We start from the raw sequence: 14,470 nt of genomic DNA on the forward strand, positions 1-14,470 counted from the left end.
CTTAACCTGACTGACCTGTCACAGATGCAACTCTTTACGACAGTACTCGCAGGAGTGACCACAGAACAGTCTCTGTGAAGATAAAGTATCATCTCCATACTGACACTATCACCGTGCCATAGGTGATTCAATTCGGGCACTCCAGTTCGTGAGGAGGTAGGTGCTGAGCATCCGAGAATCTCTGCTGGGTCTGCTGCCACTCTGCCTGAGACCAGTGGGGGGAGGGGAGGGGCAGGGGGATCCGCTGCCACTTTGCCCGAATTCAGTGGGGGGGGGAAGGGGAATCCACTGCTTCTCTCCCTGAGATCAGTGGAGGGGAGGGGGGTCCACTGCCACGCTGCCTGAGATTGGTTAGGTGGGAGGGGAGCAGGGGCCCATGACCAGCCTGGGTGGCGGAGGGTGTAGGAGGATAATGTAGTCAATAATGTTGTGGGGGGTGGGGCAATGTCTGTGGGGGCTAGGGAGAGACATTATCTAAATGGGATGGGATGTGGCAAAGGAGCAGCATTCTTTTTTTACTGCGAATGCGCAGTTGAGGCGCTGATTGGAGTTACACAATTTTGGGCAAATTAAGCCCACCCACAGGCTTCTGCAGCGTGTTTCAGACTTGCTGCTTCTTTTTCAGTCAGAGTGCGTATGGGTACGCCTGTGAACAAGTCTAAAAGTTGAATCTGAAACATTTCTAGTTTCAAGTCCTCCCAGCACTTCGAATCAAATGGTATAATAGGACCCAGCATGTCTGTTTTGTGCCGATTCTGGATGGGTAAATGGGGTGGTAAACGGGGAAGTGCTGGTATAGTTGGGCATGCAACCCATTAAGTCAATTTAAATGCATGCAAATGTATTTAAATGGCTGTCACATCTGTTTCGGGCGCAATCCCGATCGTGTCCATTTTCGGGCCTTGGTAAAGGGGGAATTAGCACGGAGGCGAGCGCAAATCGCACTACTTGCCTCATGCCCAACTTTACCAAGATTTCACGCCCAAAAACGGCAGAATTTGATAGCAAAATCGGACCTATAGTGAGAGAATCTATACATCGCTCCTTAATATTCAACAACATTATTATTGATGAATCCCCCCCAACTATCAACATCCCAGGAATTGTTAATATTCAGGTTAAATTAGAGAAGCCAAATAAATGCTGTGGTTCACCTCCCGACTCCCCAAAGTCTGTTCACCATCTACAAGGCACTGATCAGGAATGTGCCTGGACGTGTGCAGCTTCAACAAAGCTCAAGAAGCTCGACACTATACAAGACAAAGTAGCCTGCTTGATGCATACCCCATCCACCATCTTAAACATTCACCCCCTCCAATACAAGTACACTGTGGCAGTGGTGTGCTCGTTTTGCAAGATGCACTGCAGGAACTCTTCCACGACCTCTACCAGCTGGAAGGACAAGGGCAGCAGATGCAAGTCAACACCATAACCTTCAGGTTTCGCTCGAAGTCACACATCATCCCGACTTGGAACTATGTTGTTGGTCCATCACTGTTGTTAAGTCAAAACTTTGGAACTCACTTCCTAACAGCACTGTGGGTGTATCTACACCATATGAACTGCAGAGATTCAGGAAGGTGACTTATTACCACCTTTGCAAGGACAATTAGTGGTGGACAATAAATGTTGATATTAGCAGTGACCTCCACATTTTGCAAATGAATAAATGAAGGAATGAAATAAGAGGAAGTCAAGTTGTGAGACAGAAATTGCACAAGGTACAGGATAAATATATACAATTATACTATTCAGCAATACAAAACACTGTATTCCCAAATCCTCTCTTGCACTGCCAGGAATAGGAAGAGCCAAATTCAACCATCCCAAAATCCAGTCTGTTTGTGAGAAGGACAAGTGCAATGTCATACTTCTGCCTATCTTGAGAACCCATCATGAATCACAAACCTGGGGCCAATCTTGGGATGTTCCTGGCCTGAAATTCTTCATTACCATGAAGCTTTCAGAAGAGCTGATGTTTTTATTCAAAGCCACACGCAGAACAAAATTCCAGGCTCTGAGGATATGTGTGGTATTATCCGATTAGTCTCAGTACATGAAGGGCTTGCTATGGGAACATCCTGTCTGTTTTTGTTTCCCGTCTTGAGAGGAAAGCAAAACATGAAATATCAAACTGCAGAATTGCTTTTGTTCCTGCCTGTGTTATTAAGAATCCTAATTATATACAGTAAATCGAATTTATTGGTAACAATTGGGTTTTCGGTTCAGCCAGTTATTCACCAGATGAATCTATTTGAATTTAGCATGCTAATGCAAATCATTTTACTAAAGCTACCATCAATATTGCATCTCATCACCGGTAAATCAATTTAATAATTCTATTGCTGACTTTTCAATGTCTCATACTTATCTGGCTTTTAACTAGCATTCAAACCTGGAATTGTCTTTTGATCTAGAATAAAATGATTACATTAATTCATTTTATTCTACCAATAAACATCAGAGGGAATTCTATTATCGTTATTCTACAGTTAACTGTTCCAATGGAGATATATTAACTGTTCCAATGCAGATGGAGTATAACGTTGGCAAGTGTGAGGTTATCCACTTTGGAAGGAATAATAATAAAATGGACTATTATTTAAATGGTGATAAACTACAACATGCTACTTTGCAGAGGGACCTGGGGATCCTGGTGCATGAATTGCAAAAACTCAGTTTGCAGGTACAGCAGGTGATCAAGAAGGCAAATGGAATGTTGGCCTTTATCGCGAGGGGGTTGGAATATAAAAGCAGGGAGGTCTTGCTGCAATTGTACAGAGCACCGGTGAGGCCACAGCTGGAGTACTGTGTGCAGTTTTGATTGCTGCACTTGCGGAAGGATATATTGGCTTTGGAGGGAGTACAGAGAAGGTTCACCAGGTTGATTCTGGAGATGAGGGGGTTAGCTTATGAGGAGAGATTGAATAGATTGGGCCTGTACTCACTGGAATTTAGAAGGCTGAGCGGTGATCTTATAGAGACATATAAGATAATGAAGAGGCTAGATAGGGTGGAGGCAGAGAGATTCTTTCTACTTAGAAGGGAAACAAGAACTAGAGGACACACTCTCAAAATAAGGGGGAGTCAGTTTAGAACAGAGTTGAAGAGGAACTTCTTCTCTCAGAGGGTAATGAATCTCTGGAATTCTCTGCCCATTGAAGTGGTGGAGGCTACCTAGTATGTTTAAGTCACAGGTGGATAGATTTCTGATCAATAAGGGAGCAGGCGGGTAAGTGGAACTGAACCACTACAAGATCAGCCATGATCTTATTGAATGGTAGGGCAGGCTCGAGGGGCTAGGTGGCCTATTTCTGCTCCTGTTTCTTATGTTCTTATGTTCTTAGTAACTATTTTGCTCCATGTTAAGGGAGCCTTATTTTAGTGTTGAAATTTCATCAAATATTGAATATCAGTTTTGTTTCATTGCCTATGAGTCAGAAGATTGTACACTCAGGCTTGACTTGAGAATGTAATCCACGCTGACACTGTGTATTGAGGAAGTGCTGTGCTGTCAGAGTTGCTGGGTTAAAAATTCTTTTGTAGACCACTGCAGACTATGTAGATTTCCCAGGGCAGCCATTTTACCTGCGTGGCCCATGTAGGATGGTGAGCACCATGTAGGTAACATCCTTGCATGGTCTGGAGAAACAAATTTTGCAACGAAGCAATGCTATCTGAAATAATTTTTAGCCTGCAGTCTTTCAGTTAAACTTTGGTTTTCTTCGGTTGGACATAAAATCCCATCCTATTTGAAGGAGAACTTGGAAATTGTCCTGGATCCTGACTAATATTTATACCTCAGCCAATAGCATTAAAAAAGATTATCTCATCATTTACTTCATGGCTATTTGTGGCAGGTTGATGCTAACAAATTGCATAAAGGAGCAATGGCGCAGGTTGCGCAACTCATCTCACACCCAACTCAACAAATTTTTGTGCCCAAATATGGGCACTACTTGATGATAAAATCATGCCCAGATTCTCTGTTAAGGAGGTCTTCAAGATGCTCCTTCCAGCACATGCTGACTGCCTCTGTGTTCTTGATGAGCAGCCCTTCATTCTTTTCCATCATGGGCTGGAGTCTTGGTACTTGGGCCGCAGGTGATGTTGACTGCACGAACAAACTTCTCGCGTCATGGTTTTCCACTACCTCCTGGACTTTCTCCATCTGCCGTCTGTTCTTTAGGTCATGGATTTTTGCTGGACTTCAGCCATATGTAGAGCTGCTTTTTTGCTCTCGAGATGGGTTGCTGTATCAGGTTCAGAAATGCCTTGCACATGCAGCTTATCAGATACTGGTTCTCATTGAACCAATTCTGATGTCTTCTGGTTGAATGACCAAGTGTTTCTTCACAGGTGCTGATTATGGCGGCCTTGTGGGCCGACCAGAAGCTGTGGGCACTCTGCATGTCTGGGTCCCGAGAGACATTAGGTTGGCAATGAGTTGCTGGCTGAATTGGGCTGGCTTATAAGGGTATTTGAGTGCTTCGGTGCTGATTTTCCTGTGGCAGTGGTTCTGTTGCCAATGCTGCTTTGGGGCAACATTGATGTTGATCACAGATAGTGGTCCGTCCAGTAGTCATTGTGTCCTGTCAGGACATGGGTGATACGCGCACGTCCTTTTAATCTCTCGCTTAGTCAATGACGAGAAATTTCCAGCGCTTGTAATGAGGGTGTTGCCATGAGGCCTTGTACTTGTTTCTCTAATGAAACAAAATGTCGGCTATGACAAGGCCACTTTCTAGGCATTTTGTCAGCAGAAAAGCCTCCTGGGGAAAAGCCTCTGAGAGTCTACCCGATCAATACTTCTCATCATCTTATACACCTCTATCAGGTCCCCTCTCATCCTTTGTCTCTCTAAGGAGAAAAGATTGAGCTCTCTCAACCTATCCTCATAAGGCTTGCCACCCAGGTAGCATCCTTGTAAATCTCCTCTGCACCCTTTCAATGGCTTACACATCCTTCTGTAATGAAGTGACCAGAACTGAGCACAGTACTCCAAATGGGTCTGACCAGGATCTTATACAGCTGCAACATTATCTCCCAACTCCTAAACTCAATTCCTCGATTGATGTAGGCCGGTACACCATACGCCTTCTTAACCACGGCAAAGCCGATTTGAGAGTCCTATGAACCTGGACCCCAAGATCCTTCTGATCTTCCACACTGCTAAGAGTCTTACCCTTAATATTATATTCCTTCATCCCATCTGACCTGCCAAAATATACCACCACACGTTTATCCAGGTTGAAGTCCATCTGCCACTTCTCTGCCCAGTCTTGCATCCTATCTATGTCACACTGCAACTTCTGACATCCCTCCAAACTATCCACAACACCTCCGACCTTCGTGTCATCGGCAAACTTACCAACCCATCCCTCCACTTCCTCATCTAGGTCATTTATCAAAATCACAAACAGCAAAGGTCCCAGAACAGATCCCTGGGCACTCCACTGGTGACCAACCTCCATGTAGAAAAAGACCCACCTACAACCACTCTCTGCCTTCTGCGGACAAGCCAGTTCTGGATCCACAAAACAATATGTATCCTGCCAATGTGTGCATGACTTCATACAGCATCATGAGACATGTGGTCAACAGCTAGTCCTTTTTGTCCAGAAGCCACCTTCTGGCCTGTTGTGGTGACTTAAATACAGATGAACAAGGGGATTGCCACAGGATGAAAGAATCATGACAGCTGCCAAGATACTGGGAAGTTACTTGCATAATGCACGGTGTATGATCACACACCAGCTGGTTGTTGGAGGCATGGAAATACTTTCAATTTCAGTATATCTTAGAATTGACATGTGGCACTGGCTGAGCGATGGGCACATTGTCAATGGCACCTTGTATTCTGAGGAAGTTGATAATCTTTGTGAAATTCAGTGTTCATTCCACCCACTCCTCTCCGGCAGTGGGATTCCGAGGCTCAACGACTTTCCTTATTCAAGAGTGGATGGCAAAGTGGAGGATGTTGCCCGCTCCAGCAGGAAGAAACTAGGTGATAAAAGTTCACGGGTAATGCCACCTTCACAGTCATCATCAAAATGGCATCTAGGGAAGCCAAGCGCCAGAAGTGTGCATTGGCACTACAGATACCATCGCAAAACCAGATGCTACAGATCTGAAATTCATGTCCCCTCTTTTGAAGCCCTTAAATATCAAAAACAAATTTTTGATTAACTTCTCGATGCAGTTTTCTGGATGCGCTCAATTATACTTATATGTAATTAAGAATAGATAACATACTAATACAATTATATACAGTCAGGAAAATATGAACACTTTGTACATCTGTGGCAAACATACAAATGGTTATAGCAATCCATTTCTTTTTGATCAGGGAAACAATGCTATTAATTAATTCAGGGAAATGAACTGATTTGATCTTTCGATCAAAGACACAATTGGAGCTTTATTTCAATGAAACAAGCAATTCATACTTTGCTACACTGTATCCAAAGTCACACAAAACTGCCTACTTCACACCAGAGTTTCCTGACAACAGTTCAAACATGTGGGTAGATTTCCAGTCCTACCAACTAAAGCAGCACCGGAAGAGTTGGTAGCGCTTGACAAACACACATCATGCTTATGATGGTAATAAAAGGACCAGGCAGGTGCTTTGCAAACTTCTTTTTACTAATTTAGGAAACCAAAAGCCTTGCTTGAATGTCCACGGCTGAAATTTTCCCTGGGATTCCACCTTATTGTACATGAGTAAATTGGATGGAAATACAGGAGAGAAGCCCAGCACAGAATCCCAAGCAGTAAATCTGCATCCTTTATTTTGCTCCTACTTCATTGGTTGTGTCTTGCCCAGCCCACAAACAACCAATGGCAGAAGAATCAAACTAAAATACTGCGAGTGCTGGAAATCTGAAATAAAAACAGAAAAGCTAATCCAAGTTCTTGCCATATTTTCACAATACACTCTGACCTTCCCTCTCTGATGCTGAATGTTTGCTGCAGTCAGCAAAGGACACTTTATCCCCTTACACTCTCACCTCAATGAATTTTGAACATGGCACAACGCTGAACTCTCCTTTCATCACTTCCACTTCCGTACTCACTTTGAGCGGAAGTCCTCCCTTCATTCTCAATGGATCCTTTCACCCACTTCCAGTCTTATTTGGTCCTCTCCCACTGGTCTCCCACCCTTGATCTTCTTGAGAACTGTTAGTGTGACATTGGTCATCTTTATTTCTCTGCTCTCTGCACCTGTCACCCTCCATTCTCTCTGGTCCAATCCTGACTATTATTAAACCCGCTGACAAGGGTGCTGCTGTTGTTGCCTGGTATACTGACCTCTACCTTGCAGAAACTGAGTGTCAACTCTCAAATACTTTCTCCTACTTCTTCCTGGATCATGATCCCACCACCAAACATCAAGCTATTGTTTCCCAGACTGCCACTGACTCACCTCTTCTGGAGATCTTCCCTCCACAGCCTCCAACCTCATATTCCGAATGTCACACAGCCCGTTTCTACCTCCTTCCCAAAATCCACAAACCAGACTTTTCTGCTAGAACCGTTTCAGCATGTTCCTGTCCCAATGACCCTTATTTTTCCTATCTTGCCTCTATTGTTTTCCACAGTCTCTTCCCACCTACATTTCAGATTCTTCTGAATCACATTACTGTGACAATTTCCAGTTTCCTGGCCCTAATTACCTCTTCTTCACTTGGGACATCCAATCGCTTCACATTTCCATCCTTCACCAGGACATTCTGATGGCTGTCCGCTTCTTCCTTGACTAGAGGCCCGAACAATCCCCATTCACCAGCACTCCCCACTGCCTGGCTGAACCTGTTCTCTCATTAAACAATTTCTCCTTTAACTTGTCTCACTTCCTGCAAGCAAAAGGTGTGGCTGTCTACAATTTTACCAAGGCCAGGCTTCCACCAATCAATCGCTCCATATTTACAGTGAGTTCTGAATGCCATTCAGTGGCTAGAGTACAGATCAGATTGACTGACAATCCTCCATGGTCATTACAACAGTTTGGGTATTTGCATGGGCCCCAGTTACACCAGCCTTTTTATGGGGTATGTGGTACATTCTTTGTTCCATCCTATTCAGGCCCTCTCCCATAACTCCTTTTCCGTTCCATTGGTGACAATATCCATGCTGCTTCCTGCTTTTATTTGTACCCGGAAAAATGCACTAATTTTGCTTCCAATTTTCACTCTTTTCTCACCTTCATAGATAGTCTACATTTGACATTTCCCTCCTTTTCCTTGATTTCTTTGTCTCCATTTCTGGTCATGGACTGTCTATCAATATCATTACAAACCTGCTGGCTCCCACAGCTACCTTGACTACACTTCCAGACACCCTGGTTCCTGGAAGGACTTCATTGCATTCTCCCAGTTTCTCCTCTGTCATGTCTGTTCTGGTGAGACTAACTTCCATAATAGCATTTCTGACATGTCTTCCTTTTTCCTCAGATGGAGATTCCCCCCCACTGTAGTTGACAGGGCTCTCAATAGTGTCCCAACTCTTTCTCCCACTTATGCTCTCACCCAGAGCCACAATAGGGTTTCCTTAGTTCTCACTCTCCACCTCACCAGCCTCTGTATTTGAAGGCTCGTCCTCTGCCATGCCTACCAACTCCAGCACAATTCCACTTGTCAGTGTTCTGAAGTGACCATTCCCTCCATGACACTGTAGTCCACTTCTTCATCATTCCTTCCCACAGCACCTTCAACAACTGTTTGACTGATTTTGGATTATATGAAGTTGGTGGAACAGCATAGACCACTGCAGTTTGACTTCAATTAAATAATGAGGCATTTGTATTCCTGGCTTAACTACTGGTACTGGTCTTGTTGCATCCTTTATCATGATGTGGAGACCCTGGCGTTGGACTGGGGTAAACAGAGTAAGAAGTCACACAACACCAGGTTAAAGTCCAGCAGGTTTATTTGGAAGTACAAGCCACTAGCTTTCAGAGCGCTGCCCCTTCATCAGGTGAGTGGGAGTTCTGTTCACAAACAGGGCATGTAAAGACACAAACTCAATTTACAAAATAATGATTGGAATGCGAGTCTTTACAGGTAATAAAGTCTTTAAGATGCAGACAATGTGAGTGGAAAGAGCGTTAAGCACAGGTTGAAGAGATATGTATTGTCTCCAGACAGGACAATTAGTGAGATGTTGCAAGTCCAGGCAAATTGTGGGGGTTACAGTTAGTGTGACATGAACCCAAGATCTCAGTTCAGGCCATCCTCATGCGTGCGGAACTTGGCTACCGGTCTCTGCTATCATCCATTACTATTGGCCTTCCTCTAAAGCCGAGGCATATACAGCTTAAAACTTCATTTGTATATTTCAAATTATAAACAGAAGCAATTCAAGCATTGAAATTGCTGCAGACATTGAACATTTGTTCTACAATTGATTGCATTGTTTTATGAATCTGTTTGTTCCTGCTCGAGTTTCTAGCTCCCATTGTGGGGACGTGAGTCATGATTTTTAGGCCCTATCTAGAAAACCAGAAACCAGATTGCAAATTTAAAACAAGTTTTGTATTTGATTGGTGTATATTAGTCATAGTTGTTGTATTTTTTTCCTTTTTTTTAAAACTTGTTGCCATCTACTGAGGCATTGGAAAAAACTATGATGGGAATATACCAGGAGATTGAACTCGGACATATAATTGACTACATCCAATAGCCTAGACAAGCTGACGATGTTTCTCCACACACTGGGAAAATAGATGGCATTGGTACACTCACAGTGAATCTTTTGAAAACAGGCGCTTGTACAGTCCTTGAAGAATCAATTTCTGAGAGTACTTCTGATGGAACATTTTCAATTGTCCTCTAAAGTAGCTAAACCTACTTCAACTGGAGTAAGGTAGGGTTAAAGCAGACATAAGAACATAAAAGTGAAAGATAAATACCATTTACCCGAGTGAGCAAACTTTTCTCATTGGCAACCTACTCTGTCAGGGACCTTACCCCAGCTCACTAAACTCCAGAAGGTCAACACCATCAAAGGACACTCTAATTCTCAAAGGCAACCGAGTAGAATGCTGGAATGGCTACCTTCCTCACACCTCTTAGAACACAGAACATAGAACAGTACAGGTCCTTCAGCCCTTGATGTTGTGCCGAGCTTTGTCCAAAACCAAGATAAAGCTACCCAACTCTCTATCATTCTGGTGTGCTCCATGTGCCCATCCAAAAACCGCTTAAATTCCTGAAGTGTCCAACTCCACTAACACAGCAGGCAGTCCATTCCACACCCCAACCACGCTCTGAGTAAAGAACCTACCTTGGACATCCCTCCTATATCTCCCACCATGAACCTAAAATTATGCCCTCTAGTAACAGCTATATCCACCCAGGAAATAGTCTCTGCATGTCCACTCTATCTATCCCCATCTTATAAATCCATAGTAAGTTGCCTCTCATCCTCCTCCGCTCTAAAGAGCCCTAGCTCCCTCAATCTTTTCTTATAAGACCTACCCTCCAAACCAGGCAGCATCCTGGTAAATCTCCTCTGCACTCTCTCCAATGCTTCCACATCCTTCTTATAGTGAGGTGACCAGAACTGCACACAATATTCCAAATGTGGTCTCACCAAGATCCTGTACAGTTGCAGCATAACCCCACAGCTCTTAAACTCAAACCCCCTGTTAATAAACACTAACAACTATAAGCCTTCTTCATGGCTCTATCCACTTGAGTGGCAACCTTCAGAGATCTGTGGATATGAATCCCAAAATCTCTCTGTTCCTCCACATTCCTTAGAACCCTGCTGTTGACCCTGAAATCCACATTCAAATTTGTCCTACCAAAATTAATCACCTCGCACTTATCAGAGTTAAACTCCATCTGCCACTTTTCAGCCCAGCTCTGCATCCTATCAATGTTTCTTTGCAGCCTACAAGAGCCCTCCAACTGATCCACTACTCCACCAATCTTGGTGTCATCAGCAAATTTACCGACCCACCCTCAGCCCCCTCCTCCAAGTCATTGATAAAAATCACAAATAGCAGAGGACCCAGCACTGATCCCTGTGGTATACCGCTGGTAACTGGTCTCGAGTCTGAAAATTTTCCATCCACCACCACCCTCTGGCTTCTGTGAGATAGTCAGTTACTTATCCAATCAGCCAAATTTCTGTTTATCCCACACCTCCTTACTTTCTTCATGAGCCTACCATGGGGAACCTTATTAAACGCCTTACTAAAATCCATGTATACGACATCAACTGATCTACCTTCATCTACACATTTAGTTACCTCCTCAAAGAATTCAATCAAATTTGTGAGGTAAGACTTACCCTTCACGAATCCATGCTGACTATCCTGGATTAAGCTGCATCTTTCCAAATGGTCATAAATCCGATCCCTCAGGACCTTTTCCATTAACTTACCGACCACCGAAGTAAGACTAATTGGCCTATAATTGGCCTATTACCTCAATGGATATGTGATGTGGAGCTACATCTACAATCCTGTGTGTGAAATTCTCTGTCAATATTAAATCTTTTCATATTATTTCTTCTGTCGAGGTACATTTGATTCTATTTAGTTACCCAAAACTCAAACTCTACTTGTCAGCAAAGGAACATGCTGTTCAAGAAAGCAGTTCTGCACAACTTATATCATTTCCATTCCCTTTTCTACATTTACTCCCCCTTGGAGCTCATCAATGTGTAGGTAAGTAAAATCTCATTGAATATTAATTTTATTATCACTTATGTCCCTCATTACTCTACAGATCTTAATTTCCATTTTGCTCTTATCATTAGGAATTGGGAACAAACCCTTCTTTTAAATGAGTGTATTCTATAAAATATGAAGATCAGAATAAAAATACAATAGTCTGGAACTGTTATCATATAAATGCCTGACATTTTCTCGTCTCCACCATCTCAGCAGAAGCATCGACCCATTCATTTAAAATGAACAAATGCCTATGTTAAAACAGTGGGGAAGAATTTAAGAGAAGCACATTGAGGATTTATATAAAAGACTGCTTACAGTAATTTCCAGGCTAATATTACAAATAGGGGCGTCATGGTGGCACAGTGGTTAGCACTGCTGCCTCACAGCACCAAGGAACCAGGTTCAATTTCGGCCTTGGGTGATTGTGTGTGCAGAGTTTGCATATTCTCCCTGTGTCTGTGTGGGTTTCCTCCAGGTGCTCTGGTTTCCTCCCACACTCCAAAAGATGTCCAGGTTAGGTTGATCTGCCATGCTAAATTGTTTCTTCGTGTCAGAGGAGATTAGCAGGATAAGTACGTGGAGTAACGGGGATAGTGCCTGGGTGGAATTGTTGTTGGTTTGGACTCGATGGGCCAAATTGCCTCCTTTTGCACTGTAGGAATTCTATTCTATTCTAAATGCATCTTCATTAGTGATTTACACAAAGTTGCAAAACTTGTTTCAAACTATAGTCAAATACCAATAACATGGATTCTAGAATTTAATTAATATTATAACTAATAATTTTACATTGCATGCAAATACTGATTAAAATTCATAGCCAAATCTATGGTAGTATGGCCTCTTTAAAGGGGGCAATCCCTGAAGGCCACATGATCAGGCCAGACCCTATGGAGAGGCAGTGTGGAAAGCCAAACTGATTGGGTGCAAGAATGCGCGTGCTGGGTTGTGGAAAAAACTCAGTTGAAGCCAGGGAGGAATGGAGAGTAGCAGTGTGTTCAGTCTGTCAGCCCCTCGTTTTATATATATAACTACTTGTCTTTGGAAAAAAACCCTTCATAACTTTAAGCTACAATGAGTCACCTTCACGTTATTACAAAATCATTTCTCTGCTAATACAGAACCAAAATACTACAGAGCTGGACAATATCCAGGCTTGGGCTGACAAGTGGCAAGTAACATTCGTGCCACACAAATGTCAGGGAATGACCATCACCAGAAAGAGACACTCTAACCACCATCCGTTGACATTCAATGGTGTTACCATCACTGAATCCACCACCCACCACCCCCCCCCCCCCGCCCACTGTCAACATCTTTGAAGTTACCATTGATCAGAAACTCAACACATAAACACAGTGGCTACAAGAGCAGGTCAGATGCTAGGAATACTGTGTCAAGTAACTCACCTCCTGACTCCCCAAAGCCTATCCACCATCTACAAGGCACAAGTGTGATGGAATATTCCCCACCTGCCTGGATGTGTGCTGCTCCAAAAACACTCAAGAAGGTTGACACCATCCAGGCACCACACCTACAAACATCCACTCCCTCCACCATCGATGCTCAGTAGCAGCAGTGTGTACTACCTACAAGACGCACAGCAAAAATTCACCAACGACCCTTACTCAGCACCTTTGAAACCCACAACCATTTCAGATACATGGGAGCACCACCACCTGCAAGTTCCCCTCCTAGCCACTCACCATCCTGACTTAGAAATATATTGCCATTCCTTTGCAGTCGCTGGGTCAAAATCCTGGCATTCCCTGCCTAACGGCATTGTGGGTTTTTAATTCCCATTTTTTGCTGGTCATTTGTTACTTCCTCTTCTAATGTGCATCACTTAACCTCTATCTAGATTAAAATCCATCTTCCATTCCACAATTTGTATTATGTTGATCCACATTTTTAAACTACTGCTTGGACATATAGACAGATTAATGAATTTAGAACTACAGCCTGTTCTTGTTAATTTGAAATTTGAAGCAATCTTAATAAAACAAGACAGGGTGCATTTCAGATTTCTATTTGAATTAACAAATAATTTTAACTTAACCATTAGAATTAATAGAATTAGATGAGTGTAAAATTAACAAGCTTAGAAGTCAGCAAGTTTTTTTCATATAGTAAAGTAGATACGATGAATAAAAACCCAGGCAAGCAGTAATTAAACAAAAAAAAATCAGCTCTTTTAGGATATAAAAGTTAATCACAGGGTTAATGAAGGTGAAAGTAGCTGAATAAATCCTATGCTACTAGAACCATGAGTAATCCATTTGTATGATGGAACTGAACAGAGTTGAATAGAATGGGTGAAGGCTGAATTATGACACTGGACACTTTATTCCATTACCTTTAAGGGTTAGGGAGAAATTCTGGTGGTGCATCTTTTTGCAAGTTGTACTTGTGATTGGCTACCTCCCTCAGAAGACTGAGATCGTTGGTTAAAATTGTACAAATTGTAACAAGCAGGGTTAATGGGCCAAATGACCTTCTTTATGCCAGTTATGTCACCATCGCAGTCTCTTTGTCACAATCTATCTGGCATTAGCATTCTGGTGCTAACACCATCACTTCAATCACAGAATATGAAGAAATACTTAAAGGCCACCATCTTGTTGACGCTTCAACCTTCCCAATGACCAATGTGCCATTCCTCACAGCATTCAAAATTAACTATCAGCTTTTCACAAATATCATTTTCTCACTACTAATTGTTCAAACGTTTTGTTTCTCTCATCTTCTCTCTGTCTGACAGTGTCACATGTAGATCCAAAT

General features: G+C 42.8%; 2 protein-coding genes across 2 annotated transcripts in view; both read right to left on the reverse strand.

The window, feature by feature from the left end:
* The window catches only part of paics (phosphoribosylaminoimidazole carboxylase, phosphoribosylaminoimidazole succinocarboxamide synthetase), a 277,223-nt gene that overhangs the window by 227,140 nt on the left and 35,613 nt on the right, over positions 1-14,470 (reverse strand). The window lies entirely within an intron of this gene.
* cracd (capping protein inhibiting regulator of actin dynamics) overlaps positions 1-14,470 on the reverse strand; it is a 220,172-nt gene that overhangs the window by 104,820 nt on the left and 100,882 nt on the right. The gene's annotated exons all lie outside the window — the stretch shown is intronic.

Source organism: Carcharhinus amblyrhynchos, chromosome 1 (assembly GCF_965287045.1).
Source record: "Carcharhinus amblyrhynchos chromosome 1, sCarAmb.v2.hapA, whole genome shotgun sequence".
Lineage (NCBI taxonomy): Eukaryota > Metazoa > Chordata > Chondrichthyes > Carcharhiniformes > Carcharhinidae > Carcharhinus > Carcharhinus amblyrhynchos.